Genomic DNA, 27,938 nt, shown 5'->3' with positions numbered 1-27,938 from the left:
CTGAATTACTTTATGATTCAGCTCAAGGCAGTATTCAAGGCTGCTGCTGCTGCTGCTAAGTCGCTTCAGTCGTGTCCGACTCTGTGCGACCCCAGAGATGGCAGCCCACCGGGCTCCCCCGTCCCTGGGATTCTCCAGGCAAGAACACTGGAGTGGGTTGCCATTTCCTTCTCCAATGCATGAAAGTGAAAGTGAAGTTGTGTCCGACTCTTCATGACCCCATGGACTGCAGCCTACCAGGCTCCTCCATCCATGGGATTTTCCAGGCAAGAGTACTGGAGTAGGGTGCCATTGCCTTCTCCGATTCAAGGCTGAGTACTATCTAAATTGATAGATATCCTAATCAATTGGAGGAGATGGAGCAGGCCAGATGACTTAGATTAGGCTATAGATTATTAATAGGTTCAAGGAGTAGCCAGGGTCATTTTGGAAAAGAATAGAAAAAATGAACAGTATCCCTTTATAATACATTTTAACATATGGTATAATAAATATAAAATATGATACACTACAGTGGTTAAAATGGTGTGGTAACATAAAAAATACACTGGTTAAAACTGTGGTAATTAAAATAAATACAGTAATGGAAAAGAACACAGAGTCCAGTATACATAAAAGTTTAGTATAAAAAAAATATTTCAAATCAGTGCTACATTGTATTTGGACAAATGGAAAGCCATTATACAGAACTGGGTTTATACTTTATTCTTTGTACCAAAATAAATTCCAGCTCTATAGAAAACGTAAAAGGTAAAAATAGAACTATGAGTTATTAAAAAAAATGGGTCAAAATGTTTATAATTATGGAAGTCTTCCAATGGAGGAGAAAGCATATAAACCTTCCTTCTTTTCAGTAGAAAAATAGGATCAGAACTATGAGTTTCTCTATTTGGAATAGAAATCAACTTTTAATCAAAATGTAGTTAAGGAAAAATCTCAAGGTGGAAGCATTTTTATTTTTATATTTTTCAGGAATGACTGTGAGTAAACTTCTGACATTCAAAGAGAAAAACCTGAGAATCCTACCAAGACTTTATAAACTTACAGACTTCATCCATGTCACATTAAAATTCTGCCTGACTGGAAAAAAGGAGCACTAGGAATAATGTTCAGTTTTAAGGAGTTTATACTTTTAAAAACTATAAAATAGGCCTTCAAGAACAATTATTCTATACTTCTGAAAATGTGAATTTGAACACTGAACCTCTTTATTGCATGTAAGTGAAAGTTCTAATCAGTTTTACTTATTTTTATCTTTTATTTAAAAATTCAAAAGTAGATCCAACAGAGATGACATTTTTTATTAAGCAGGCATCAAGAGTCTATTCTATTAATGAGGCCCTAGAAGTTGAAGCCAAATAAGAAAAGCATTCATGGTTCCCAGGACAGAACAACAGTGTGTGTGAGGACAAGAACGTCTTTACTGTCATTGAATGTGAACAGAGACCACGTCAATGTCAACAACCAAAAGATACAAAGGCATTTTCTTGTTCACCAGGTCAGGGGGACGGAGGGAACCCCAAGCCAAGTGCCATTTATTTCCTCTTATCTTATAAGGAGTTATTATCTGAGCTATTTTTGGTCCATGGAGCTCTTCCAACCACCTCTATTCTGTGCAACACAATCAGCCAACACCAGGCCAGGGCACAATGGCTGCCCTGTGCTGAGCTTCTAGGCTCTGGTCTGGGAATCAAAGTTTCACTTGGGTCTTGACTTGAAAAACCATGTTCTAAACATGTCCCTAAATAGTCAAGTGTGATTCACCCCCATTGGTAAAAATAGAAACCTCACTGGAACAATGGGAAATGGGTTAAACTGCTTCTGTCAAATAAATAACAAAATAAACAAATTAGGACTCCAGTGAATCTGTAAATCTGAGTCTTTAAAAATCATGAAATATAAAACACAAGTTTTTAGTTCTCTTTATCCTAGCCTTCTCATAGTATTAGAGAAATTTTTTACTGAGTTACTATGCTGATCTGCCAGATTTCCTTATTATGGTCAAACAAGAAAGACAAATATTTTTTTTTCTAGCTGCAGATATTTTTCATTCTTCTGCTGATGACAGTCAAATGAATATGAACGAAGGCAGGTAAAATGTAGAACACTTGTATTTCTAAGGTGTCTTTCCAAGGGATTTTCTCCCAGATGAATTAAAACATTTTTTAACCTTTTTGGCAAGTTGAAATCAAAACCTGAGTGGCCCTAAGGCGCTGCCTTGCTCCTAGTTTGGGCTGTGCTGCACGATGAGCTATTTTTACTGCCGGCTTGGAGCCATCTGGTTTGCTCTGTGAAGGCTCACGACGGTATTTTTCAGAGCAGCCAGTCACATGTACTCTTTCCCCAAGTCCAGGCTGGTGACCTGGAGAGGAATGTGTGAGACACTCTAGCATCCCCAACCTTGTTGGTCCTCTGCTGTTAGCTGATACTCACGGTCCTCAGGGCTGAATGCTGGGCGTAGTGGCTACCAACCAGCACTTGACTCCCTTTTGTACAGTTAGTGCTGAAGTTTGTAGGGAGAGCTGGAACTGGGGTTTACAAAGCGCCTGGGAAATGGCCTGGTCTTTACCATCATGGTGGGATAAGGACCACCCCCGCCACCCGCCCCCCATCACATTTTCTGCCTTGTTTCTGGGATCAGTGCACCAGATGAATGTTAAGGAACTGAGTGCCTTGTCACAGTAAAAATATGCTGTGGACAGACATTAGAAAAACATCCAGAGCAGACTCATGGGGAAGAAGAACTTGTCTCACTCTGCTCCGACAGCCTCAGGCAGGGCGCTCTCACGCTTCTCTAGGAGCGAGCATTCCTGGGAGCTGCGGAGGCTGTCACCCCACACCCCAGGAAAGCCTTGCTAATGATCTGGACTCTTTTCTTGGTCTTTTTCGTTTAAAAAATTGCAACTGAAGTGTGGCCTGTCACCATTTGGAGAAGTGTGAGTTTCTTTACCTTTCAACACCTTTCAATTCAATGACTATTTATAAGGTGCCTAGAGGACCTACCCTGTCTCTGCACCTCTGACCTTTCACGTTTCCAGACGACAGCACGGAGGAAAGTCACCCCCCTTCTCTGCAAGATAAACAGAGTTCTTTTCATTCTGCCAGACTGCTTTAGGTCCTAGGGTCTTTTGGTGACAGTACCTACTAGAAGTGCAGAAAAAAAAATCCCAGTAATTAATATAGGATTATACAAATGAAAATAATAGATTTTCATCGACCCAAGAACATTTTTATGCATCATCACGTCCCCCAAAGTCTTTGGTGTCCAGCTCTAGAATGGATGCTCACAGCCAGACAGCACTGGGTTAGGACAAGCCTCTGAGACTTAGAGGGTCAAGGTCGGCTGTGTCCTATGTGGACTTCATCGCTACACAGCGGATTTTTCCCTTTAAGGATTTTCTTAATATTGGTCCAAACTATTCCTCACCCCCGGTCATATTTTCTTACTAATTGCTTCTACCACTTATTCAATGACTCCTTTCAACTACCAGCCAATGGTATTGACCCTGTCCATGAGGCAAACCTTCACCTAAAATCACTCTATGTGGTTGTTAAGAACACAGGCTGTGGAGCCACATGTCAGCTCCATCACTTAGGAGCCGTGGACAAGTCATGTAATCTCCCTGAGCTTCAGCTCTCTCATCTACAAGAAGGAATAAAAATGATAATACCTACTTCAGAGGGTTATGATGAGGATTAAATTAATACTGGGGTCTATAAACCAGTGAATGCATGTGAACTTGAATGGGGGAATTAGTTACATCTGGCCCATTAGTTTTTCAAAGTTTTGGTATCATTAAGCACATCACTGGATCTTATTATTTAATGTGTTAAGAAAGAAAAAAACCCACTTTGATTATCATATAATTTTTCTTGTATCAGCAACAGTCTCAATATATTTTGTTTCTCTCTTTTATTTCTGGCTGTGCTGGGTTTTCATTGCTGCTCGGCTTTTCCCTACCTGTGGGGGCGGAAGGCTACCCTTTAGTTGTGGGGCATGGGCTTCTCATTGCGGTGGCTTCTCTTGTTATGGAGCATGGGCGGTAGGACACTCAGGCCTCAGTGGTTGTGGCTCATGGGCTTAGCTGCTGCGAGGCATGTGGGATCTTCCAGATCAGGGATCAAACCTGTGTCCCCTGCATTGGCAGGCAGATTCTGTTTCTCTTGGGTCCCATCCCTGGTAGGCTCCACTAGACAGCCAAGAAAAAGCAAAGACTCCTTGAATTAATACATGTGCTGAGTACCTACAGTCATTCCTGGCACATAATAATCATGATATATTTGTTCAATATTATTATCTCATTTAATTCTCACAATAACTGCTAAAAGGTAAATATAGCCATTATCATCTGCTGGAACATATGCTAATGAAGGCAGAGACTGTCTTTCTGTTTTGTTCACTGTGTATCCCCAGAACCTAACATGTATCTGGCACATAGTAGACAGTTGACAGGTATCTGTTTAACAAATGTCCAGATCCCAGTTTTGCTAGTCATGGCTTGCAGACATACTGCAGTCTAAACAAATTCTTTAAAAAACAATTTTATAGAGAAAACTTAATCTGAAGGTTAAGAGTGACAGTTGAGGGTTTTGACTTTGACACATGGCAGACAGGTTTAATTGCCAGCTGTGCCAATTATCAATTATCTAAATTTGGGCAATTGAAAATTCCCAGGCAGTCCAGTGGTTAGGACTCCAAGCTTTCACTGCTGAGGGTGTGGGTTCAATCCTTGGTCAGGGAACTAAGATTCCACAAGCCATGTGGTGTGGCCAAAATAATAGTAATAATAATGGGGGTAATTAACATAATTGAACTAGCCTCCGTTTTCTCATCTAAAAAATAGAGATAATAATATATATCCCACGTGTTTACTGTGAGGACTGAATGCCAGAATCCAGGTAAGGTATTTAAAAGGTATTCACTATTACTTTTATTTGACATGGAGCAATTTAGATGTACAGATCACTAGCATGAAAAGATCTTTTTCATTTGGTATCTATTTTCAGACCTGTAATTAACCTTTTACTGGTTTTCCAAAACAGTCTGCTCCAAAGATATATTCTGGTCTCTCTCTTTTGTGGGATAGAAAATTGCTTACATGTTTGAAACATTAGCTCTTTTTTCTGAATTTGATCAGCATCATTACGGTTTGAAACCTTCCAGATCCAAGTTCAGGATGGGTATAGGTCTGGGAGTGGTGAACTTCTTGGGTCCTCCGTGGGAAGGAAGCTTCTCTGAGCAGAGTGTTTCAGGATGGGCACTGGCTCTGAGGGGATCCCAGGGCCAGCCTCTCCCTCTGGGATGCAGGATGCTCAGGGAGCTCTCTGTTCCCATGATTACATCCGGTTACAGCGACAGTGATGAGCTGTACCTAGGGCCATTCCCAGGTCCTTTCCTTGCAACCGACCACTGTAGAACACACACACCCCCCCCCAAAAGACACATTAGAAATTGAACATGTGGAAACAGATGATCTGAAATAGAAATTAATGGAAATGAAATAATTATTTTAAATTACTGAATAAAATACAACTATTCATCCACAACTATGAAGCAAAGACTTGGACCCCATCCTGAATACTAAGAGCACATAAGGCAAAAAGGGTATGAAAAGAATTTGCAATAATTTCAAGTAACTTCAATAGTTGTATTCATTTTTTAAGTAGGCTTATTGTAAGGTTCCTTTCTTACTAGTCTTGTAAAAAATAAAAGTAATTTCAGTGATTTTACTTTGAAATAGTCTTTTTTCCTCTACCAGATTAATTTTCCTAAAATACCATTTTCCTCACATGCGAAAAAGCTTTAGCAATTTCTTTTGGCTTTCAAAATTGATCCAAATCTCTCAGCCTGGCAATCTGGGTTATTCCATGGTTGTCCAATTCTTCCAGACCAAAATTTTCTGCTCCAGCTGGAATCCTCATTTTTCTCCAAACTTACATTCGTATTTCTGCCTTGAACACCTTAACCATAGGGAATTCCAAAGGAAGTCCCTCCTTCAAGCCCCTCTGCCCCCCTCTCTCTCAGTTAATTTCTCTTCCTCCCATTTGTGCTGATATCTCACACTTTACTCCTCCAGAGACACTAAGTGACTCCTTAGTAGACCTGTCCCAGGTGTGACTGGAAGAAGTAAACACAGCATCCTCACAGAACTTTCAGCAGAGCATTTTCCCTCCTGAGGCAAAGAAGGGCACCATAAGGTTAATTTGGGTGGATAAATGTGACGTTTTATGAACGGCGTCTTCAATTTTCAAATATTTAAATACCCTCTCTGAATTCAGGTCCTTAATTATTTCTGTGTGAGTGAAGTAAGTGCAAGTTGCTCAGTCGTGTCCGACTCTATAGTCCATGGAATTCTCCAGGCCAGAATACTGGAGGGGGTAGCCTTTCCCTTCTCCAGGGGATCTTCCCAACCCACGGATTGAACCCAGGTCTTCCGTATTGCAGGCAGATTCTTTACCAACTGAGCCACCAGGTTACTTCCGTATAACCAAATGTAATTCATAATGTAGCTAATTTAGAACACACAATCTCATTCTGAGTAAATAAATAAAGCCAGCAAAACTTTTTCAAGGAAAAATGTCTTCGAAAGGGATCTCTAAAGCTTCATCATGCTATATTTAGAAACTGTTTCTTTAGTTAATAAGTTTATAACTTTTAAAACAAATTTTTAAGTAAATTTATTTTAATTTATTTTTATAAATACATTTATCTATTTATTTATAAACTTATGAGTCATAACCTGCTTCATGAAATACAGTTTTAAAAACACATTGTCTACAGCAGATGGTGTTTATCTGGGTTTGGTGTCACTTAAGCAGGGAAGTGAAAAGAAGACACTTAAGAAAAAGACACTATTTCATGTCCCTGCGCATAGAGATGGAGGACTGTGTATCTTTAAAATTTTTAATTTATTTATTATTTCCTTTTTATTGTGGCTGTGCTGGGTCTTCGTTGCTGTGTGCAAGGCGTCTAGCCGGGGCTAGTTGAGGTGCACAGACTTCTCACTGTGGGGGCTTGTCTCATTGCAATGGGCTGGACATTGCAATGGGCTAGCCCATTGCATGGGCTCTAGGGTAGCGTGCTCAGCAGCTGCAGCTCACGGGCCTAGTTACTCTGGGGCATGTGGAATCTTCCTGCTGAACCCATATCCCCTGTACTGGAAGGCAGATGCCCAACCACTGGACCACCAGGGAAGTCCGAGGACTTTGTATCTGAAAGCACCTTTGCGTGAACATCCTGTGACCTTTCAACAGAGAATCCCAACTTGGTAGGTGAGCCATGTAGGGAAGAAGGAACTGGGTATCCCAGGAGAGACTCAAGATCGGTGAGGTCCCGCACACAGTGCTTTGATGTGTTTTCCCACTTAAAGATCCTAACACCTCGGCACCACGAATGTTGTTATCCCCATTGTTATGGTTAAAGGCATTGCAATTATAGGCTCAGTGCAAGAGCTGGATTCTTTATTTCAATCCAAGGTAAACAAAATGACGATTACCTGTGACAGAATGCCCACTCTGTTGGGAGAATTATATACAAGGAGGCATGAAAGTGAATGCAAGCTTGCCACGGCTCTAAATAGATGACAGGTTGTCATAACAGAGGCACTCAGAGTGACAGCATATGGTCGTGTGGCTTGGGCAGCACACAGGCAAACGTGGGCATCACACGTTTGCAACTTTTGTTATTCTTGGCAGGTGGCACTGAAGTGTCTTGTCTTACCAAAAACAGCACATTGAAGCAAATTTCCAGCAAATGGAAATGAAGCATCTCAAGGAGGGATGTCTTTTCCTAATCTCTGCCAAGGCGCCAATGGGTTGGCGGAGGCTGGCGTGACAGCCCTTCTTTCCTTCAACCGTTGATGATCCCAAGCCTCTCCTTGGGGGTCTCCATCACCCTGGTCTCCCTGCCTCTGTATCAATGTGGCAACACTCGCATGGTTTCCATCACCACGAGCCCTTGTAGACTTTCTTAAAATAGTTTTTTAAAAAGTTAAGGAATTGTATTTAGAAGTCTTGAGTGCTGGGGGACGACATGGTATTTTTTTTTCAGAAGTCAGTTTTTATGAATCTTGATTTCATAAAGTTTTGTAATCAATAGAATAGTTTTGCTAGCATGTAAAATGGCAATTGCAAATAGCAAGGATGCTGCTGCTTTGTTTTGGAATGTCTAGCCTTGAAGTTTTAGGATATTGACTTTATCAGCTAATATACAGAATACATATACATGTATCAGCTTTTCAGGTGGGTCAGTGGTAAAGAATCCTCCTGCCAATGCAGGAGACACAGATTCAATCTCTAGGATGGGAATATCCCCTGGAGGAGGAAATGGCAATCAACTTCAGTATTTGTGCCTGGAGAATCCCATGGACAGAGGAACCTTGTGGGCTACAGTCTGTGGGGTCGTAGAGTCATGTTATGTGCATGCACATATACATAATCTCTTAAAAATAAACTTTGCTTTTTAAAATTAATTTTTATTGGAGTATAGTCGCTTTATAATGGTTGTGTTAGTTTCTGCTGTACAGCAAAAAGAATCAACTATATTCCCTCTTTTTTGGATTTCCTTCCCATTTTAGGTCATCACAGAGCAATGAGTTCCCTGTGCTCTATAGTAGGTTCTCATCAGTAAACATTTTTAAAGCAGTTTTAGCCTTACTGAAAAATTCCACAGATGGTACAGAGAGTTCCCATATATACCCTGCACCTAGTTTTCCCTTTTAGCAATACAGCACATTTATCACAATTAATGAACTAATATTGATACACTGTGATTAACCAAAGTCTGTATTTTATTCAGATCTCCTTAGTTTTACATGGTGTCCTTTTTCTCTTCCAGGATTCCATTTGAGCTGCCATATGACATCTACTTGTTATGTCTCATTAACCTTCTCTTGGCTGTGACTGTCTCAGACTTATCTTGTTTTTGATGATCTTGACAGTTTTGAGGAGTACACTGGTTAACTATTTTGTGGAATGTCCCATGCTGGGATTTGTCTGATATTTTTCCTATGATCAGACTGGGATTCAGGGTTCTGGGAAGAAAGACCATACACACTGTCAACATGACTTATCACTGTTGATGTTGGCTTTGATCACCTGGCTAAGATGATATCAGTCAGGTCTGTAATCTCAAATTTACTATTACTTAGGGTGTCTTTTGGAGAAGGAAATGGCAACCCACTCCAGTGTTCTTGCCTTGAGAATCCCAGGGACGGGGGAGCCTGGTGGGCTGCTGTCTATGGGGTCGCACAGAGTTGGACACGACTGAAGCGACTTAGCAGCAGCAGCAGCAGCAGGGTGTCTTTATAAACTCTTCTGCTTACATGGTTTCTTTTTTTAACCTTAGAATTTAAGCTTACACATGAGAGACTTATCTATTAAGTTCCTTTGTGGCCTGCTCTTTACCAGAGAGAGGGAATTCAGGGATAAAGGAATAGTCATTAGAAAACTGCGTGAGTTAAGAAAACAGAGGCAGTGAAGCAAGAATGCTAAATTTAGGAGAATCTGCTAAAGCACCATCTTTGTGGGCAGTGCACTGGAGTCTTGGGTGAACCCTCTGTATGGGTGTGCACAGTTGCAAGTTGTTTCTTTTCCTGCAGCTTTCATGGCTTTCTATTCTGCTATGGGGGCTTCCCTGGTGGCTCAGTGGGAAAGAATGTGCCTGCCAATGCAGGAGACACAGGTTCAACCCCTGGGTTGGGAAGATGCCCTGGAGAAGGAAGTGGCAACCCACTCCAGTATTCTTGCTTGGGAAACCATGGACAGAGGAGCATGTTGGGCTACAGTCCATGGGGTCCTAAAGAGTTAACGACTAAATAACAACAATTCTGCTATGGCTTCTCCTTACACATTTCTTAATTTTCTATATATAAGAAGGCGTCAGTTTCCAAGTGGCTTGATCAGGAAGCATCGGCTTTCCAGGTCAGCACGAGTTAATGAAGGATGGTGGATCGTAGTCTCCAGGGGATGTTAAGTAGAGCGACAGTGATTCAGCAGGTGATCCTCCCTTGTGACCTCAGTGAGGTAAGTACAAAGATGACTGATAATTAAATACAAATTCTGAGTAACTCACTTCACTCTCTACTTTTCTCAACTTTTCTATCAATGGCTTCCTTTCTCAATGTAAATGCTTACTCCAATCATAAGCAAATATTACAAAATGAAGGTAATCACTATTCCTTGGGGGCTGTCCTTGCACAGTGACTATAGCTAAATAGTAAGAAGACTCATTTGGGGGTACTTTTATCATTGTTCTCTCTTTATAATCACGGCAGAAAGAACTTTGGTCTTTCTCAAAAATGCCAAATGCAATTAAAGAATGATTTTCTTATCCTAACTTCAAATGCCATGGATTGAAGAATAAACTTGGGAGGATGGAGGCATATTTGATTGGATATGAGAAATGTTAAGTGTATGTGTGTGTGTGTCAGTCAGACAGATGTGCATTACAGGCACATCTGAGACCACATAAAGCCTGAGGCTTCTCAAGTAAGCACACTAGCATTTAAGCAATTAACAGGTCTCATCATCCCAGAGGTCCTTAACTGCTAATAATGGTGACATACCATGCTGAGGCCTACATACAGGTTTGTATAATCAAGGTTCCTTCACCCACATATCATGATGACATTTTCACCCCTCTTCTTTAAGAGATATTACAAGCAGACCCCAACCTTTTTGGCACCAGGGACTGGTTTTGTGGAAGACAATTTTCCCAGAAGAAGAACAGAGCAGAAATGTAGAGAGAGGCAGGTCTGAAGACAGAGAAAACTTCATGTGACTTCCTCACGACTTTTTAGTTTCTGGCTCCTGGGCTCTTGGCGTGCTTTTGGGCTAAGTTCCTTCAGTCATGTCTGACTCTTTGTGACCCCATGGACTGTAGCCCTCCAGGCTCCTCTGTCCATGGGATTCTCCAGGCAAGAATACTGGAGAGGGTTGCCATGCCCTCTTCTAGGGGATATTCCCAAGCCAGGGATCAAACCTGTGTCTCTTATGTCTCCTGCATTGGCAGGCATGTTCTTTATCACTAGTGCCATCTGGGAAGCTCTCAGGCTCTTGGAGACTGGCTTATTTTTGCTTATATTTGGATTGTATAAGGCACCCCTCCTATCTTTATAATTAATTTTGAACTCTATTATTAGGGTACAGGGATTACTTTTTCAGTGACTTTGAAGCACTATGTCAGACATTGTAAAGACTGCATTTTTTATTTCTTAGTTACTTCATCTTTTGTCACGCCATCAACCAGCCATACTGAGAGTCTCTGACATTCCCCAGCCTTTCCTCTCACTGGCTCCCTGTGGCATGTGCTGGGTCTCTTCCTTTATGGATATCTGCTAATTGTAACTTGAACTGATGAAGAGAAAGCATGCCAACCAGCACAGGGAATGGCTGCAACTAGAAGCACGGATCTCTACCTCAAGGGCTTCAGCTCCATCCTAATTCTGGTCAAATAGGATTAGCACTCTTAACCCATTACTATCCCAAAAAAGAACATCATAGTGACAAGTGGGTGTCCACTATCTTTAATGACTTTTGTTGAAGAAATGAAGGAGATGACGTGAAACAGCGATCAGTCTATTAATTCTCATACCCTGTCAGCTCCCTTGCCTTCTGAAGCTTTTTACTCATTGCATTTTTCTTTCCACTTCTGGGGCCATCCATGCAAGGCCAGCTTGTGAGATGCAGAGAACTAATTTTTTACGCAACGGTCTCTAAGGCTTCACATTAGAGTCCCTTCTTCCTGCCTGTTGCTCCCTGGACCTAGAACCTTGTCCCTCTTCACTGGGATGACTCCTGATTTAGTGAATCCTCATTTCCTTCAGGACCATGTCCTCAGAACCTTCAGGATTCTGTTCCCACAGCTCCCTTGGTCTCCTTATCATCGGTACAAAACTTGTTTGCTGGTGGATCCACCAGGGTCTTTGTGTTATGCCCAGCCTGTCTTGGCAAACAGTATGGTCTTCAAAGATTTGTCTGACAGACTGACTTAGTGAATGAATGCCCATTTAAACACTTAATGATTTTATTCCAACTTTAGCAACTAAATAGAAAGAAGTCTTCTTTGCCCCTCTCTGAAAGAACATGGCCCACCTAGGGAAATGGAGAGAAGGCCAACCTTTCAATGAATGTTTGAGGTATTGATCCAAATACACAAAAACAATGACAGACAGGAAAGAAAAAAATATCAGGAATCCATGCAACAGAATAAAGACTTCTATTTTACTTTATTTTTTTTAAGACTTCTAATCATTGCCTCCCAGACCGTGCTGCCCTCTCTGCCCTGCCAGGTACCTCCACCCTTCTTGCACCAGCCTAGCCACCTGGCCTTCTTTCTGTTTCTTCAGCATGTCACTTCTCTTCCTCGCTTAGGGCCCTGCTGTTTCCCCCACCAGGAAGGCCATAGTCTTAGAACTTTGCAGACATAGGGTTTCTTATTTAGGTGGCAACACAAATGTTATCATTTCTTGTACAGCATTTCACCTTAGAGTATTTCTCTCTAACCTTTCCCAAATTAAAGTCACTCCTTCATCTCTCAAGTCTCTGTTTTCTTCTTTGCTCTGATCCCTTTCTGTAACTTCATCTGTTCAGTGGTTCGTTGTCTGTCTTCCCTGGCTGATGAATAGCTTCCATACTGTCTCATTCAAGACTATACTTAGCAGAGTGCCAGCCATGGCAGGAACTAACATTTGGTAATTCATATTGATTACCTGTTTGGTGAGTTAGTGAATAAAAGAATAATCTTTGATATAAATTATTTAATCCCAAAGAAAGAATTTTAGTGACAGAATCTTAGGTGTTATTGTGGAATACACTTTTTGGAAAGTTTTCCTCCCAATTTGTTCATACCAAGCAATTTAAGCCCTTCTTCTCTGCCCACCCTCCTTCTTCTTCTAAACATAACTAGATCTCAACAGTAAGTTAGTTTCTCAGCATACTCTGGGACACATTTTCAGACTATCATTTAGAATTCCTTTTATTACAAGAGTTTTGTAAAGAAATATCTTTGTAGGTAATGAGGTTACTGTGTCCTCCAAAGATCTTTATTCTCTAGAAATGACAGAAAAAAGGTTGGTCTCATTCTTTGTATTAGGACTCCTGTCCTAATGACTCTTTCAGTTCATGTTTATCCTAACATTCTTTCCTTACGTTTAACTTTTGTGGAAATCCATTTCTTCTCAATACTATAAAATTTGCAGAGTTGTTGGATGAAGTGTGGGTGTGTGCTCAGTTGTATCCCACTCTTTATGACCCTATGGACTGTAGCCGGCCATGCTTCTCAGTCCATGGGATTTTCCAGGCAAGAATAACAGAGTGGCTTGCCATTACCTATCCATCTCGTGTCTCCTGCATCGGCAGGCAGAGTCTTTACCACTGAGCCACCTGGGAAGCCCTTTGGATGAAGTGCTTCACTTCAAATAGCCTATTTCAGAACCTCGTGGGAATGACAAAGAGAACAAACAAGAGGAAAGCGGCTAGAGTGTTAAGCAAGTGTGGTCTCCAGGTGAGATCCGCTTCACTGCCTTTCAACAGGGGCTGATGCAGTCTGAGAGCTCAGATGACTCTAATTTCAGGTCACTGGTCTTCATCTCCACTCCCTCCACCCGCCTCTGCCTTCAATCTGCAAAGTTCTCTCATCTCTGAAGACTGTCATTCTTCTCTCTCTTAAATTCCATTAGCTGACTTTTCCAATTTATCTTCTAAATTTCTTTCTGTAGCCTACCTTTTTGATTAAAGCTTTATTTTGTACTTTGGATTCTCAGTTCTTGCTATAAATCTGTTTACAGTGTAAGTCATTGTACAGTGTGTATTGGGCAAATAGTAGTTATATGGAAAGGGTATTTATCAAGTTCTATAAGACAACTGAAGGGGGCCGATACCAGATCGTATTACACGTTTTTGATGGCCATCAGGTGTTGCGTTTATTTTCTTCTGTTGTCGAAGTATTAGCCCCTGGATACCGTCAAAGTTTGCCTTTACCATTCTCTGCACCTTATTAATTTTCTATTAATTTTTTCTAATTATAAAAGTAATTACACGTTAATACGGAACAGGGAAAGGTAATTAAAAAAAACACTCCAGCATAATCTTGCCAAGGGTGAAAACACTGCATGCCTTTTCTTTGCATGTCAATTTCCTTCTAAATCTTACGCAGCATTAAAAAAAATACCCAAGAGATCGCTCTAAATCCAGGCGATGCTGAAGATTAGCTGTTATTCACCAAGTTCATACGGAAATCAAAGACTCTCGGTGGAACAAGGAAGCTCACTTCCAGCAAAGGAACCTGGGTACCCCGGGTTCTTTTCAAGGAGGTACCTCATGTAGAAGACCGCGAGTACCGCAGCCACCTGGGAGCGGAGCGGAGCGGGAGGAGGCGGGGCTTCCATGATTGGCATAGAGGGAGAGGAGTTACAGGGCTGCCACCAATCAGGACTCAGCTTTGTTTTCTTGTACTGACCAATGAGAGAAGCGCTGCTGGTGAGCCTGTCTCCAAATCGGAGACACCCACTCCTATCGCAACCAATCATCAGGCGCCTTTTATACGGCACCCGCCGTGCTCTCGCCCCGTGGGCGGAGCTTTCCCGCCCCGCCCCTCCGGCCGCGGCTCCGCCCCTCCGCGGGCGGGGGCCAAGGCTGTGACTCGCGACTGGAGCCAGGGTTGGGGGGCCGGGTTCCCGGCTCCAGAGTCCTGCGCCTGCCGCTGCGGTGCCGAAACCCGCAGGCTGCTGATTGTCCTTAGCGGTGGCCACGGCCGCAGCCTCCGTACTTCGGCCCCGGGCTGCCGACGCCTGAGAGAGTGCTCCTCCCGCGGCCACGGCCGCTGGGAGCAGGTAAGGGGCGCCAGGGCTGCAGCGCGTGTCCGAGCCCGAGCCCGAGCGCGGGGCGGGCGGCGGGCCAGCTCCCTGCTCTCCCGCCGCAGCCACGGGCCGATCGGGCCGCGTCTCCCGGAGACTCCGCCCGCCTCGGGCGCCTCCGCCGGGATCCGCGGCCGCTGCACCTGGCAGGCGGTGGGGGCGGGACCCCCGGAGTCCGGGACGCGGCGGGACTCGGGGCGGCGGCCGGTCCGGCGGGGCGGGGGATGTGCAGGTGGAGGGAAACGCGGAGTTGAGTCAGCCGGGCTCCGGGGAGAAGGACCTGCTGATAAGCGGTGAGCAGCCCGGCGGCTTTTTATTTTTTTAAGCGAGAAAGGTATCTGCACTTAGATGGTGTGAGTTACACATTCCTGGAAACGGCGCTTTGCACTGCGTTTACCCAGGCACACGATTTACTTCTTATTTATTATTTTGAAATTCAAAGTAGCCTCTAACGTGAACTTACTTGGGGCTTTTTTCTTCCGTGACAAGCAGACCCAGCAGTGTGACTCACCTTTGTCTGGGCTGCAGTGGGGGCCGGGCGGTTGGGGTGAGGCGAGGATGCCGAGCTGGTGTGGAAGATGGTGGGGGTGGGATTTTTTTTTTTTTTTTTGCCTCCCTCCATGGGTGGGTGTTGAATTGCGATTCTTATTTCTTTAAACGTTAGCATTCGAATAATTATAATAATAAAAAACCTTTCTAAACATAGTCTCTGGGCTTTAGGTTTTAGGGGGCTGCACCTGCTACCCAGGCAGTAGTACTCTGCAGACAAATCCTAAGCAGTTGACTGCAGTGGTGTGATTCACCTCTAATAAAGCACCTCGATTGATGTTACCTTTTCTCTGACGTGCTTAAAAGTCTTTTCTCGCTTTCCATTTGTTCACAAGTGAAATGAAGGTCACGAGTTTGAGTAGAAATGGCACAGGGAGGACTCTCGCAACGGTCCTCCCTTCCAGGTGCACTGCATTTAGGTCTTTTAATTGAGCAGCTCACCGCACTCCATCAATATTAGTATTCTCTTAACTCTCCGGAAGCAGGTAGTGCACCCCACGCCCATTTTGCAGGTACATAAACTGAAGGCCCTAGAGATGAGGGGAATTCTGCCCCAGGTCACTTGACTTCTGCTCTTACACACCTGTTAAGGGGTTTAATGCAGGATCCAGGAAGATACTTGCTGTCAATCAAGCTTCTCTGCGTGCCGGTTTGGTTCACATGCACACCAGTCAGAGGCGGAGATGGTTATTTCCAAGTGAAATATTCTCTTAGGCTTTTTTTTTTACTTCTAGGTTGCTAAGATAGTTTGAATTTCACCAGAAAGGTCATTTTTCACACAGGCAAGAAAACCTAGAGGTGCCATCTCTATTTTAACCTAGTGAAAAATTTCTATTTTAAGTTTTGGGAGGTTTTCCACATTCGAAAATCTTTTCTTTGTTTGCATCTCTGGCTTAGCATTGGGCTTGAGTAGTGTTTTCTGAATTCAGTTGAATTAGTTAATATTCATAAGGCAAATAAGAATGAAGGGTAATACATTTTGGTTATGATTTTTTTTTTGCAGGAAGTTTTTGCTATAAATTTAGAAGTGTCAAACATGTAAAATCCTCTATCCTTTGATCAGAGTAACACAAGGGAGTTCAAGGATTAATGGCAAGTAGGTTTAGTTGGATGGATGGGAGGGACTCCTTGAATAATCCCAAGGCGTGGGGAATCCTAGGGAGTTGTTAGGTTATGTTAAATTTATTAGTCATCAGGAACATGGAAATGCCTTATTTATTACTGAATGGAACTATTTGATCATGAAGTAACCCCTTGTATTCATGGCAGGTGCTCTGCTGGGTGGAACATGTACATTTTGAAATAACTTATTTGTTAAGTAAAGCATCCTTCACATAGGCCTTGTTAGTCCAGTTCTGATTCTGTTTACTCATTTGTTCTTTTTTGCACTCAGTATCTTTACTTAATTTTTACTCTTTTGGTCAAATTAAAATTTCTAGCACCCAAGCAGAACATTTCATAAAGAAACCTTTATCATCTGCTGATTTGTACAGAAAGTGAGCTTTCTTTTGATAAGCATCTCTTGCATTGTGATGTGGGAGGTTGGAAAAAGATTTATTCTGTTTGCAGAGTGGTGGTGGTTTAGTCGCTAAGTCATGTCCGACTCTTTGTGATCCCAGGAACTGTAGCCTGCCAGGTTCCTCTGTCCATGGGATTTTCCATTCAAGAATACTGGATTTGATTACCATTTCCTTCTCCAGGGAATCTGCCCAACCCAGGGATTGAATCCCACTGTCCTGCATTGCAGGTGGATTCTTTACCGCCGAGCCACCAGGGAAGCCTTGTAGAGTATTTACCTGTATTCTTACCTAGGGATCATAGCCCCCTGTGATGTTAAGGGTTTCTACCCTTCAAAAAAGATTTAATTACAACATTACAGTACTTCCACTAGATGGTGCACCGGGTGCTATTTACTGCAGATTTCAGGTTTTTTTTTTTTTTAAATAAGCATTTCACTGACAAAGATACAAACGTACAACAGCTGTCATCACTGAAGTTCAGACAGAATTGCAATGAGTGATTTAAGTCAGCTTTATTAAATGAGATTAATTGGAAGGACATGGCAGGTGAATTTAAAGTAAAGGAAGCTGTTAGTAATTTTAGAAATAACCTGTGAGAAAACTGGTTCTTGCTGTAGACAGGTACCTGGAACAGTGTCAGTTTATTGGTCTTTATTTCTATACACTTGAACCTGTTTGTTTTTAATGGTTTGTGTTTTGTTTAAATCTTATGTGAACTATGATGAGCTATTTGAGTGTGGTTTTATGCCTCCTATGAACAAACACATAAACGGTTTTTTTCCCAGGCATGTAAAACTGTTTTTTTGCTTTTTCCTTGAATGCTCACTTAATAAATCTTTCTATTCTTTTAGAAAAACATGATTATCAGCTTCAAGTAGGAAAGAGAGAGGAGCTTTCTCCCCTGGAAGGCAGGAACTGTTGGCTTGCTAGTTACTGGTTAATTGCTGCTCACTAATTGTTATAGGAGGGAGATGAGAAAACATAGCTGCTGCTTTGATAATGCCACACCAGGTATAGAAATGGTAGTGGAGAAGAAGGACTAGTTAGGGTGATTGCATTTTGTGAGGTGTTGCAGAAAACACTGGACTTTTAAAAGGCAAGATGAGCACTCAAGTGGGAAGGTGTTTGGCGGGTGCTATGTGTCTGTATAATTCAGTTCCACTGACTTTACGTGGGCAGGAGAGCTTTGGTAATTTGGTATAATTTCTTGGAAGTAGTTCTGGTCGTCAAGGGATTTGATGGCGCTTTGGGAAGGGGAAATAAGTTGGTGACGCTCCTTCTAGGAGGGAAGCTCCTGGCAGAGCTGCCAGCTCTTGGGAGAGTGTGGGCTGGGGCACGGAGGGTGGGTGGTTGTAAGCAACGAGGGAGATGAGAAAGCTGCCCGAGCGTGGGTTTCCTGGAGTTCTCTGCACCTGAGCCCACAGAATCAAGTCTGAGCATTCTCAGTCAGGATTATAGCGGCTCCAGGGCCAGGCTTGGGCCACTTAACGCTTCCGTCTTCAAATTTATGTAAAATAAGCAGAATCCCGAAGTTGGTAAAATGAATGACTTTTGTATGCAAGTGAACAGCTTAAAAGAATTATTTAGCGTATGTTAGGTTCTAAAATTATGGTTCAGTTCAGTTGCTGAGTTGTGTCCAACTCTGCGACCTCGTGGACTGCAGCACGCCAGGCCTCCCTGTCCATCACCAATTCCCAGAGTTTACTCAAACTTGTGTCCATTGAGTCAGTGATGCCATCCAACCATCTCATCCTCTGTTATCCCCTTCTCCTCCCTCCTCCAATATACTTATTTTTGATAATGTTCTTCTACTCCCTCTGGAAACAGGCTTTATTAGAAATAGGTAGCCTTGAATATGGAGAAGGCAATGACACCCACTCCAGTACTCTTGCCTGAAAAATCCCATGGATGGAGGAGCCTGATAGGCTGCAGTCCATAGGGTCGTGAAGAGTCAGAAACGACTGAGTGACTTCCCTTTCACTTTCATGCATTGGAGAAGGAAATGGCAACCCACTCCCAGTGTTCTTGCCCAGGGACAGCAGAGCCTGGTGGGCTGTCTATCGGGTCTCACGGAGTTGGACGCTACCGAAGTGACTTAGCAGCAGCAGCGCAGCACTTTTGCTGTAGTTTGTATGTGTATATGGGAAAAGGGGCTTCCCAGGTGGCTCATTGGTAAAGAATTGCCTGCCAGTGAAGGAGACACAGGAGACGCAGGTTCGATCCCTGGGTCAGGAAGAGCCCCTGGAGGAGGAAATGGCAACCTGCTCCAGTATTCTTGCCTGGAAAATTCCATGGAGAGAAGAGCTTTGGTGGGCTGCAGTCCATGGGGTCACAAAAAGTCATATACGACTGAGCAACTATACGTGTATGTGTACATGTGGCAAAAGTCTCTGATCAGCTTTACCCAGGATTAAAAACTTGCTGGTTGCAAGACAATGCCTCTGTATGTGTACTTAAAGCAGTTTGAATCTTGAGAATCAAATACTTCTGAGAGTTATAACTTCTTTTTCTGGCACTTGGAAGTTTGTGGAAATGATGTTGTAAAAATTTGGAGTCGAGCCAAAGATAAAATCGTTTATGGAGCAATGGACCAAGACTTAGGAAGTTTCTACAGCTGATATAGAATCCACTTTTTCTCCTCTTCCTAATATGGCTTGTGATTTGACTTGAAGATTCTTTTTCGACCTCTGTGCTCTTTCCACGTTTTGAATTTAGTTCCCAGTAAGGCCCATCAGAGTTGACTGTTTTTTAGACGATTTCATCAGGGTACAGTGTTCAGGGGGAGGAAATGTTGGGCTGTGGGCAGTGAGGAGAGGAATTAATATCATTTTTATCTGTTTAGAGTATTTTTAAATAGGATCAAAATTTCTTATTTTGGAATTTTCAAAATGAAATCATTTCATTTTTAACATATACAAAGTTGAGTATAAAAACTTTAAGCTGAGGTTCTCAAACTTTACCATGTCTCAGAATCACTGTGGGGAGGGATTGTTAAAATTCCAGCGGCTGCTTCATACTCACAGTTTTTAAGTTCTCAGGTCTGGGAATAGGCCCTGCGAATAAGCATTGCTAATAAGCTCCAGGGTGATGGCTAGCGATGCTTCTGGTCCAGGACCACACTTCGAAATCCACTGACATGATTCCAGGGGGAATGTAAATGTAGTGGTGAAGAACCCAGACTTTGACTTTTGAAAGATCTGGCTTTGAATTCCTGCTCTGCTACTTAGTACTTTCTTTGACAACAGGCAAATTTCTTACCTCTGGTTTTCATTTCTAAAATGGCAATAATGTAGTATTATGATGTTGAGAGTATCACATGACCTTGAATGTATGTAAAAACTCATATACGACAGTGCCTGGAGGGTTATAAGCATGCTGTAAATGCTGGCTTTTAGTCATACAAATCAATTAGTGAATGAAATACATAGGATCCTGAATCTTGTAAGTTGAAGTATGTTCCTTAAAGACAGAAACATTTACATGTATTCTCATTTCCCTTCAGTGTGCTGTGGGAGAGATATATGAATGCTTGACTTCTGTTTAATGAATGAAGGAGCTATTTGTGGATCCTAGTAAGTTTGAGAAACCTTTTTTAGGGACGTAGAATATTCACATTGGTAGTATGTTTTTTTCCCCCGCCTTAAAAGATTGAACTCTTTGGTCAGAATATACTGGAGTTTAGCTATAATCATTGTAGTCCACACTTTATAGAGCAGGCATCTTAAAGGTGGCTTTTAGGCATTCACTGCAGGAGAGAAGTCATCTTTTGAATACCTGCAGGCTCCCCTGGGGAGGGGTGACTGCCATTGATGCCCTGGAGGCATTCATGGAGGTCCCACCCCAGCTGCTGGACACCTGGCTCCCTCCCTCGCCCACCCCCCCCCCCCCATCACCAAGAGCCCACCTCTCTCTGGCGGACATCCCCCAACCCCCAGCCCCGCATGCCATCACTTCCTGGCACAGACACCCGTTTATTTCCGTTGTAGCAGTTGTCACATGCTTACCATAATTTTATCTGTTTCCTCTTTACGTTTCCTTCATTGGATGTCAGCTCTGAGGGTAGGGATCTGGTCTTCACTGCTGTGTCCCCAGCGTAGGGCACAGTGTCTAGTGTGTGACTTGCTACATACTGTGATGGGTGTATGAGGTGGTCGGGACTGGGACCCTCCCCAGCTGAGGGTGCAGACTGGAGTTACTGGCCCTCTATCAATACGGGTCCAGGCAGAGCCACTCATGTTGTTTTATTGTGTTTTCCCCCTCCCCACATCAGCACTCTCTCCTGGGCATAAATGTAATTTCATTGAGTTCTGCCACATTATTACCTGGGCTGGCTGTGGCTTGCTCCTACTCCCTGCGTTCTTGCTAGCATTTGATCATTTCTGACCTTATAATTTTTTCCAATCTGATTTCACAGATGGAGCAATCTTGGGCACATATGTTACTGTTCTGATTGGCAATTCTCTGTTTACTAGTACAGTTAAGTATCCTGTCAGATGCTGCTTAGGTGTGTGGGTTTTGCCTTTTGTGAATTGGCATTGACATGTTCTTTGCGTTGGGTTTCTTTATCTTCACATGTTTCAGCCTTAAATTACAGCAGGTTTTTTTTTTGTGTGTGTATATTCTCAATGTTAATCTCTTATTAGATTTTAAACAGTGCAAATATTTTCTTAGCCTTTTTTTGCATGTTGTTTTTTTTATTGAACAGAATCTTAATTTTTGTTACAATTTGATCCATCCATTTATTCCACCTTCCGGGTCTTGTTAAGGACATATTTCTCCATTCTTAGTTAACAAAGGTGGGTTTCTAGTTTGTTCCAGTTCCACACTGGTTTTTGTTTTTATTTTCGCTATTACAACTTATTTACGTGTTTTGCTATGTGGAAGCGTGTCCCATCTGTGCGTCTTCAAAATTATTTAAGCTGGTGGTTTTCAACTCTGGCTTTATGTTAGAATTAACTGGATAGTTAGAGACATGCCTGTTTAACCCAGATCAACTGAATCTCTAGGGAGTGGAGCTCCGCAGTTGAATTTTTAAAAAGGGCCTCGGGTGATACTGACCTAGGGCCATGGTTGAAACCATGTATCAGAGAGACCTATTTGCAGTGCAATAATAGATAGAGAACGGACTTGAGAGAGTAGCATTGACGTATGTGTATGGTGGGAAACTGCTGTGTAAAAAGGGAGCTCAGCCTGGTGCTCTGTGACAGCCTAGAGGGGTGGGATGGGATGGAAGGAGGCTCAGCAAGGAGGGTACACAGGTGTACTTACGGCTGATTCACGTTGTACGGCAGAAACCAGCACAACATTGTACAGCAGCTGTACTCCAGTTAAAAAGAAAAAAGGAAAAGATATTTATGGTTTTTCAATACAGTTTTCGTTTCTCCACATTCTATGTCGTCTTTGTTGGATTAATTCCTAGGTATATCAGTTTTCGTTTCTGTGTGAATGACACTTTTGACTCCTGTTCTCCCCATTTTTTCTCCCTTGTGGAGGGAATCCTGTTGATACAGATGTGTCTGTATGTATTGATGTAAGTCAGTTAGCTAACCTGTCTATATTTAACCTTTTTTGCAGGCCTAGCAATTGTGCTGAGTCTGTTGTATTTTAACGGTTACTTTTTCTTTTGGGTGTTCTATGAAGGTGATTATTTCATCTTTACATAATGGCCGTGTGTCTTTTCCTTACGCTTCTCACCACCTTGCTCTGTGTTTGGTCTCTCACTGCATTTGTCTAGACTTGTGGTGATCAGTGAAGATTAGCAGGGATAGAGGCCACTTGATCACTTTAACACCCTGGAGGGAATCCGGCCTTAGTTTTGCCTTTAGTTGGGAGATTTCATTTTTTACAGTTGTATTTGATTTCATTAAGAAATTATGACTTCATTGTTGCAGTTTAAAAAATGCGAGAGGTAAGCACAGAATTCTCTTCCTGATCTTGGCAAGGAATCCAACCTAGATGGTATATAGCTCTTCACCCAGAAAAGTTACGGTTGTCTGTATTGAGGCTTTTAAATTAAAATTTTTAAGTTAAATATTTGATTATTTTCATCAGGCTCTTCCAAAGTAAGTTGTGTATAATGACTCCCCTTAGGACAAACCTGAAGTTGTTGTGCATCTTAAACTGTGAATTTAAAAAAATTTATTCAAGTATAAGATATACCTAGAGAAATGCATACACCAGGTACCTAGAAATATGTAATGCAACTGTCCTAAGTGTGCAGGTCACTGAATTTTCACAAAGCAGACACACTGTGTAACCAGCACTTGGGTGAAGACACAGAACATTACTGGGACCCTGGATGCCAGTCTCCTGCTCGTATTCACTATCTTGACTTTTAACCACGTGGAGTTAAAAGTGCTCTGCCACCTGCTCCTGCTGGGCTGCCAACTTTTGGTGCTTCCTTTGAAGGAGAAATCAAAGTCACCTCTGATAGCTCCTTTGAAGATGCATGGCCTTGACCTCCGTTCTCACAGCTGCAGTTTTCAGACCTTTGGTCACAGTATGCTTCACACTCTTAAAAATTATTAAGGATGTTTTTGTTTGCATGGGTTGTATCTATTAGTATTTATTGGCTTGCAGTTTCAAACAGGAAATTTTATTTATTTTATTTAAAGGCACAGCCTCTTAACGTTGTCACATATTTTTAATGTCATGGATGTCCTGAAAGGTTCTTGAGGAGCCCCAGAGTTCCTGGATCCTGAGAGCAAAGAGCTGGCTCCTGACACCTCCAGCATAGCTGAGCGCCAGCCCCTCATTCTGCTCTGTCTCCTTGGGGTGCTGAACCAGATCCAACCTCTTCTCTTCCTCCCAAAGTGATCTTCTTAGAAGCAGGGACTTGCTACATCTTGGCTCAGCAGGGCTGTATTTTTTCCCAGCGAAAGAAAGCTTAGTAACACTAGGAAAGCAAACATTTCTGAGATTGGCAATTCCAGACCTGTATGAAGGGGCCCATTTTTCTCTCTTGACAGCATAAGCACATCTGTAAACATGCTATTACTTGGCTGATTTTCCTCTTTTTAGATGGAGATAATCACAAAGAAACCTGCAAGAAATGTCCTGTGTCTGTGTATCAAAAAATATTTGCTTGGTGACGTCATCATAATTAAAAAGAGTTATAACAGGTAGTAACCTGTTGTGATGCTTTCAATTTAATGTGTGGTTTAACCTGTTCTTCTGTTCTTTTATTTCCTGTAAATGGTAACCTGATCTTGATTTGATTCAGTGTCTATTTTTTGGGACAATATTGCTTCACAGTGGTGTGGTGTACTTGTAGCTGGATTCAGACAGTGTTGGTTGTCTCTTTGTAATATTCATGGTCATTAATAATCATTCTCTAGATCCATTATTTTATTTCTCAGTTGCTCAGTTGTGTCCAACTCTTTGTGATCCCACAGACTATAGCCTGCCAGGCTCCTCTCTCCATGGAATTTTCCAGGCAAGAGTACTGGAGTGGATTGCCGTTTCCTTCTCAGGGGATCTTCTTGGCCCAGGGATTGAACCCGTGTCTCTCGAGTCCCCTACCTTCTTTATCATTGCTCTGCCTGGGAAACCCCTTTATTTTATGAGGGGTTTGCAAAATGGTGATATTTAAATTCTGTCTCCCTTTCTAATTTATTAGGATATCTTTATAAAGAGGAATTATATTATTTGAGATATAGTTAGTATAGAAAGGCAGGTTAAATATTCGGTTTAAAAATTAGTTTTCAACAGTATAAGATTATAAGAGAAGCATGTTCAGGATGAAGAAATGGGTTCATCATTTTTCTTTGAAACAGCAGCCTAAATTGTGTTGGTTTGCAGAAGTAAATCCAAAGGAAACTATGAATAGAAAAGTCCTTTTGTTGTATTCTTAAAGTAGCTTAACTTATTTGAAGTAAAAAAAATAATGGTAGACACTTCTTGGTGGTGTTAGGAACTTTTTTTTTTAGTTAAACCAAGACTTTTCTTGCCTCCACAGTGATGTATTTATTATGTATGACTATCTGTTCATGTATCTTACACTGTGTTCTGAGACCAGATTTGAAAGTGTAAAAGGCACCCTGCCTTGAAAGTGTTGATAGTGCAATAAAATAGGTGAAAAGTTGCCCTTTAAAAAATTATTTATTTATTATTATTTTTGGCTGCACCAGATCCTCATTGCTGCTCGGGCTTTTCTACAGATGTGGCAAGTCGAGGCTACTCTCTAATTGCAGTGCTTGGGCTCTGTGGCTCTGTATTTATTATTTCCCCCTCTTAAAAATTTATAATATTGAGAAACAGATGATAGAAAATAAGGAGTTTCTTAGGAGAAACCGAAAGCGGTAGGTGACATGTTATCTGGGCTACAAGTCAGATGGAAGTAGACAGTCTGTTGGAATTCGGGTGAGAGAAAAAGGGCAGGTGCTTCCAGTCTCTCCCAGCAGACTTTCACCCTGCTGCCCGCTGGTGCCAGCCGTGAGTGGAGCAGGTCCTTCGGCTTCAGGTCAGGCTGGTTTTCAGCTACCCCTCCCTCCCCACATTCCATCTCATCACTTGAGCGATACTCAGTACCTAGATGACAAAAGATGATATCAGTATTTGTGTACGTTTGTGAAACCCCTCGTGGCAACTGATTAGTAAGAGCTGTCAGCAGTGGGATTCTTCAGACCTTCCTCTTCTGTGTATTTCAGGTTGGTGTCCTTGGAAGAGTGTACATAGTTCACACACTGAGGTTTGTTAACTTGTTTTTGGTTCAGTGTCTTGAACTTTGTAAATGACAAAGAATGATGTTGGATTGGCTTCTGGTTTTCTCCATGTTTCTGATCTCAAGAGGACTCTTGAGCTGGGTAATTAAATGTACTCTTTTGTGTATGAAGCCTAAAATATCCCTCAGGGACAGACTGACTGGTATGGCAGGACTGCTTATCAGAATAGACGTTTTCCTGTCTGAGCCTAATTGTGGACTTACAAAAGCCTCAGAACACTTTAACAAACTGGGGCGGACTTGGAATTTACAAATAATAGCCAATCTCATGCTGTCAACCAGGCACTATGCTAAGCTAGCTCTCTTTAGAATATTTATGCTTAATTCTTACAGCAGCCCTTTGAGTTATTGTCATTTTCATTTTACAAATAGAAAAAAAAAAAAACAAGTCACGGAAAAGTTAAATAATTTGCCCTGAGTCATATAACTAGGAAGTGATCAAGCTTGGATTCAAAGCCAGGTCACCAGTCCAGAAAGTAAGAGACTACCATATGATTTAAATTCATATTGGACTTTTTCTGTTTTATACGTCTTCAGTCTTTTTTTCTTTGGCTTCTTATCTTAATCTGGAGAAACACAAGTCTGACTGACTTTGGCCAGCGTACTAAAATTTTTCACCACAGTGCACCCCTCAATAACAGAAATTTGCCTAGGAGAAGGCTGAGGCTCTTCAAAGAGTAGCCCACCGCAAGCATAAAGTTGTTCTGAAGTTTTTGTTTGATTCGACAGATTCAACATCATTTGCCATTGTGTAACACTGACATTCCAGAAAAGTGAAAAAGTGTGAAAGTGTTAGTCACTCAGTCATGTCCGACTCTTTGTGACCCCATGGACTATAACCTGCCAGGCTCCTCTGTCCATGGAATTCTCCAGGCAAGAATACTGAAGTGGGTTGCCATTCCCTTCTCCAGGGGATCTTTCCAATCCAGGGATCGAACCCAGGTCTCCGGCTTTGCAGGCAGATTCTTTACCTTCTGAGCCAGCAGAGAAGCCCCAACATTCCAGAAAGATGTGTCGTTTTCATGCCCACCCTTCATCCTCCACAAGAGACCTCAGTTGGAGAAACAAGTTTGTCGGACTTTGCGGTGATGTCCTGGTCACAGGTGGGGTTTAGATAATGCACCCTGTTGGAGTAGTGGGGGTTGGATGGGGAAGGAGGGCAGAGGGACACTGGCGAGGAGGTGACTTGGTGGGGGCGCTGTGGCAGGGGTGGGTCAGATGCAGATTTGGGTGGAATGATGGAATGGATTTCATGCCAGGTTGGGGAGCTTCGTTCTCCTACTTCTCAGACCGTGTAGCTTCTGCTCTGCTCACTTTCTGCCCCTGGCTTTTCTCCTTGCTCCTGTGCCTCAGCTGTGGGAGTGGCTCCATGGATGTGTGTATGGATGTCCTTGGCCCATCTTTAGCCGTCCTCCCCACCGCATGCCACTGCCTGTTATCTCAGTTCTGGCCGTCCTTTCTGTGTGAGCGACTCTGAACTGCCGCAGTGCCAGCAAACTCTGGTCCACTGAGCCCACCTGAGACTCATTTTTGGAAGCAGGTGTGCAGTCGCTTTGTGGCATCACCTGGATGTTTGAGTGTCTCAGAGTTAGCATTGATTTGAACTGCTCTTTTGTCTAAAACCAACGATGACCTCTTTAGGCCGTCTGTGGTTGGCTGGGAGAGAACATCTGGGAGTCCACTGTGTATCCCACTCAGATCCCTGTCTTATCAGCCGAAGGGACAGGACTCCTGGAGGGTAGATCTGAGGCAACACTCAGGTGGATCCCTTTCTCTGGCCCGTGGTTCCCTGGGCACCTACCTGTAAGAATGTCAGGGCTTGTGTCGTGTTCCCAGGAGGGCTGCAGGAATGATCCACGTGCTTCCTTTAAGGCATTATGTATGAACAGCAGGTCCTCTGAGTTTTTCAGCTAAACCTGTCTTCCTCCCACCCTGTGGGGCACCCAGGCTGAATTCTGAACGGTGACTCCACCTCCAGTCTCTTGTGTCCTAGAGACTGTTTCTCCAACTCGCTTCCTAGTTTAATTGATGTTTATTGCCCGGGTCACTGAAAATCTTAAGGCCTTATATCGTAACAGTTAAGAATGTAAACTATAAGACAAAAAATATTTTTGCAAACCTCCTGATTGAGGTATGATTGACATACAAAAAACTGATGTCTGCGATTTATTTGGTTTCGAGATTCACGTATGTCTGGAAACCATCACTGCACTCTGTGCCAGGAGCCTATTCATCACCTCCAAGAGTTTCTTCCTGCCCTGGCTCAGATGGTAAAGAATCTGCCTACAGTGC

The 27,938-nt window shown here is 42.6% G+C and overlaps 1 protein-coding gene across 2 annotated transcripts in view; it reads left to right on the top strand.

Moving 5' to 3' along the window:
* The first annotated feature begins 14,567 nt into the window (after window positions 1-14,567).
* MPP7 (MAGUK p55 scaffold protein 7) overlaps window positions 14,568-27,938 on the top strand; it is a 225,602-nt gene continuing 212,231 nt past the window's right edge. Inside the window, exon 1 of one of the 2 annotated variants that reach the window (XM_086333868.1) lies at window positions 14,568-14,831. The gene's annotated coding sequence lies outside the window, so the exon portion shown is untranslated. Of the gene's footprint in view, window positions 14,832-15,003; window positions 15,149-27,938 lie in introns of those variants that run through there. The other variant, XM_086333869.1, reaches the window with a different exon arrangement.

This window comes from Bos grunniens, chromosome 13 (assembly GCF_055505025.1).
Source record: "Bos grunniens cultivar Pamir isolate PY7600 chromosome 13, Bosgru_T2T1.0, whole genome shotgun sequence".
In the NCBI taxonomy this organism is placed as follows: Eukaryota; Metazoa; Chordata; class Mammalia; order Artiodactyla; family Bovidae; genus Bos; species Bos grunniens.
The sequence above is the reverse complement of the archived record's forward strand: the minus strand, read 5'-3'. Positions and strand labels throughout refer to the sequence as shown.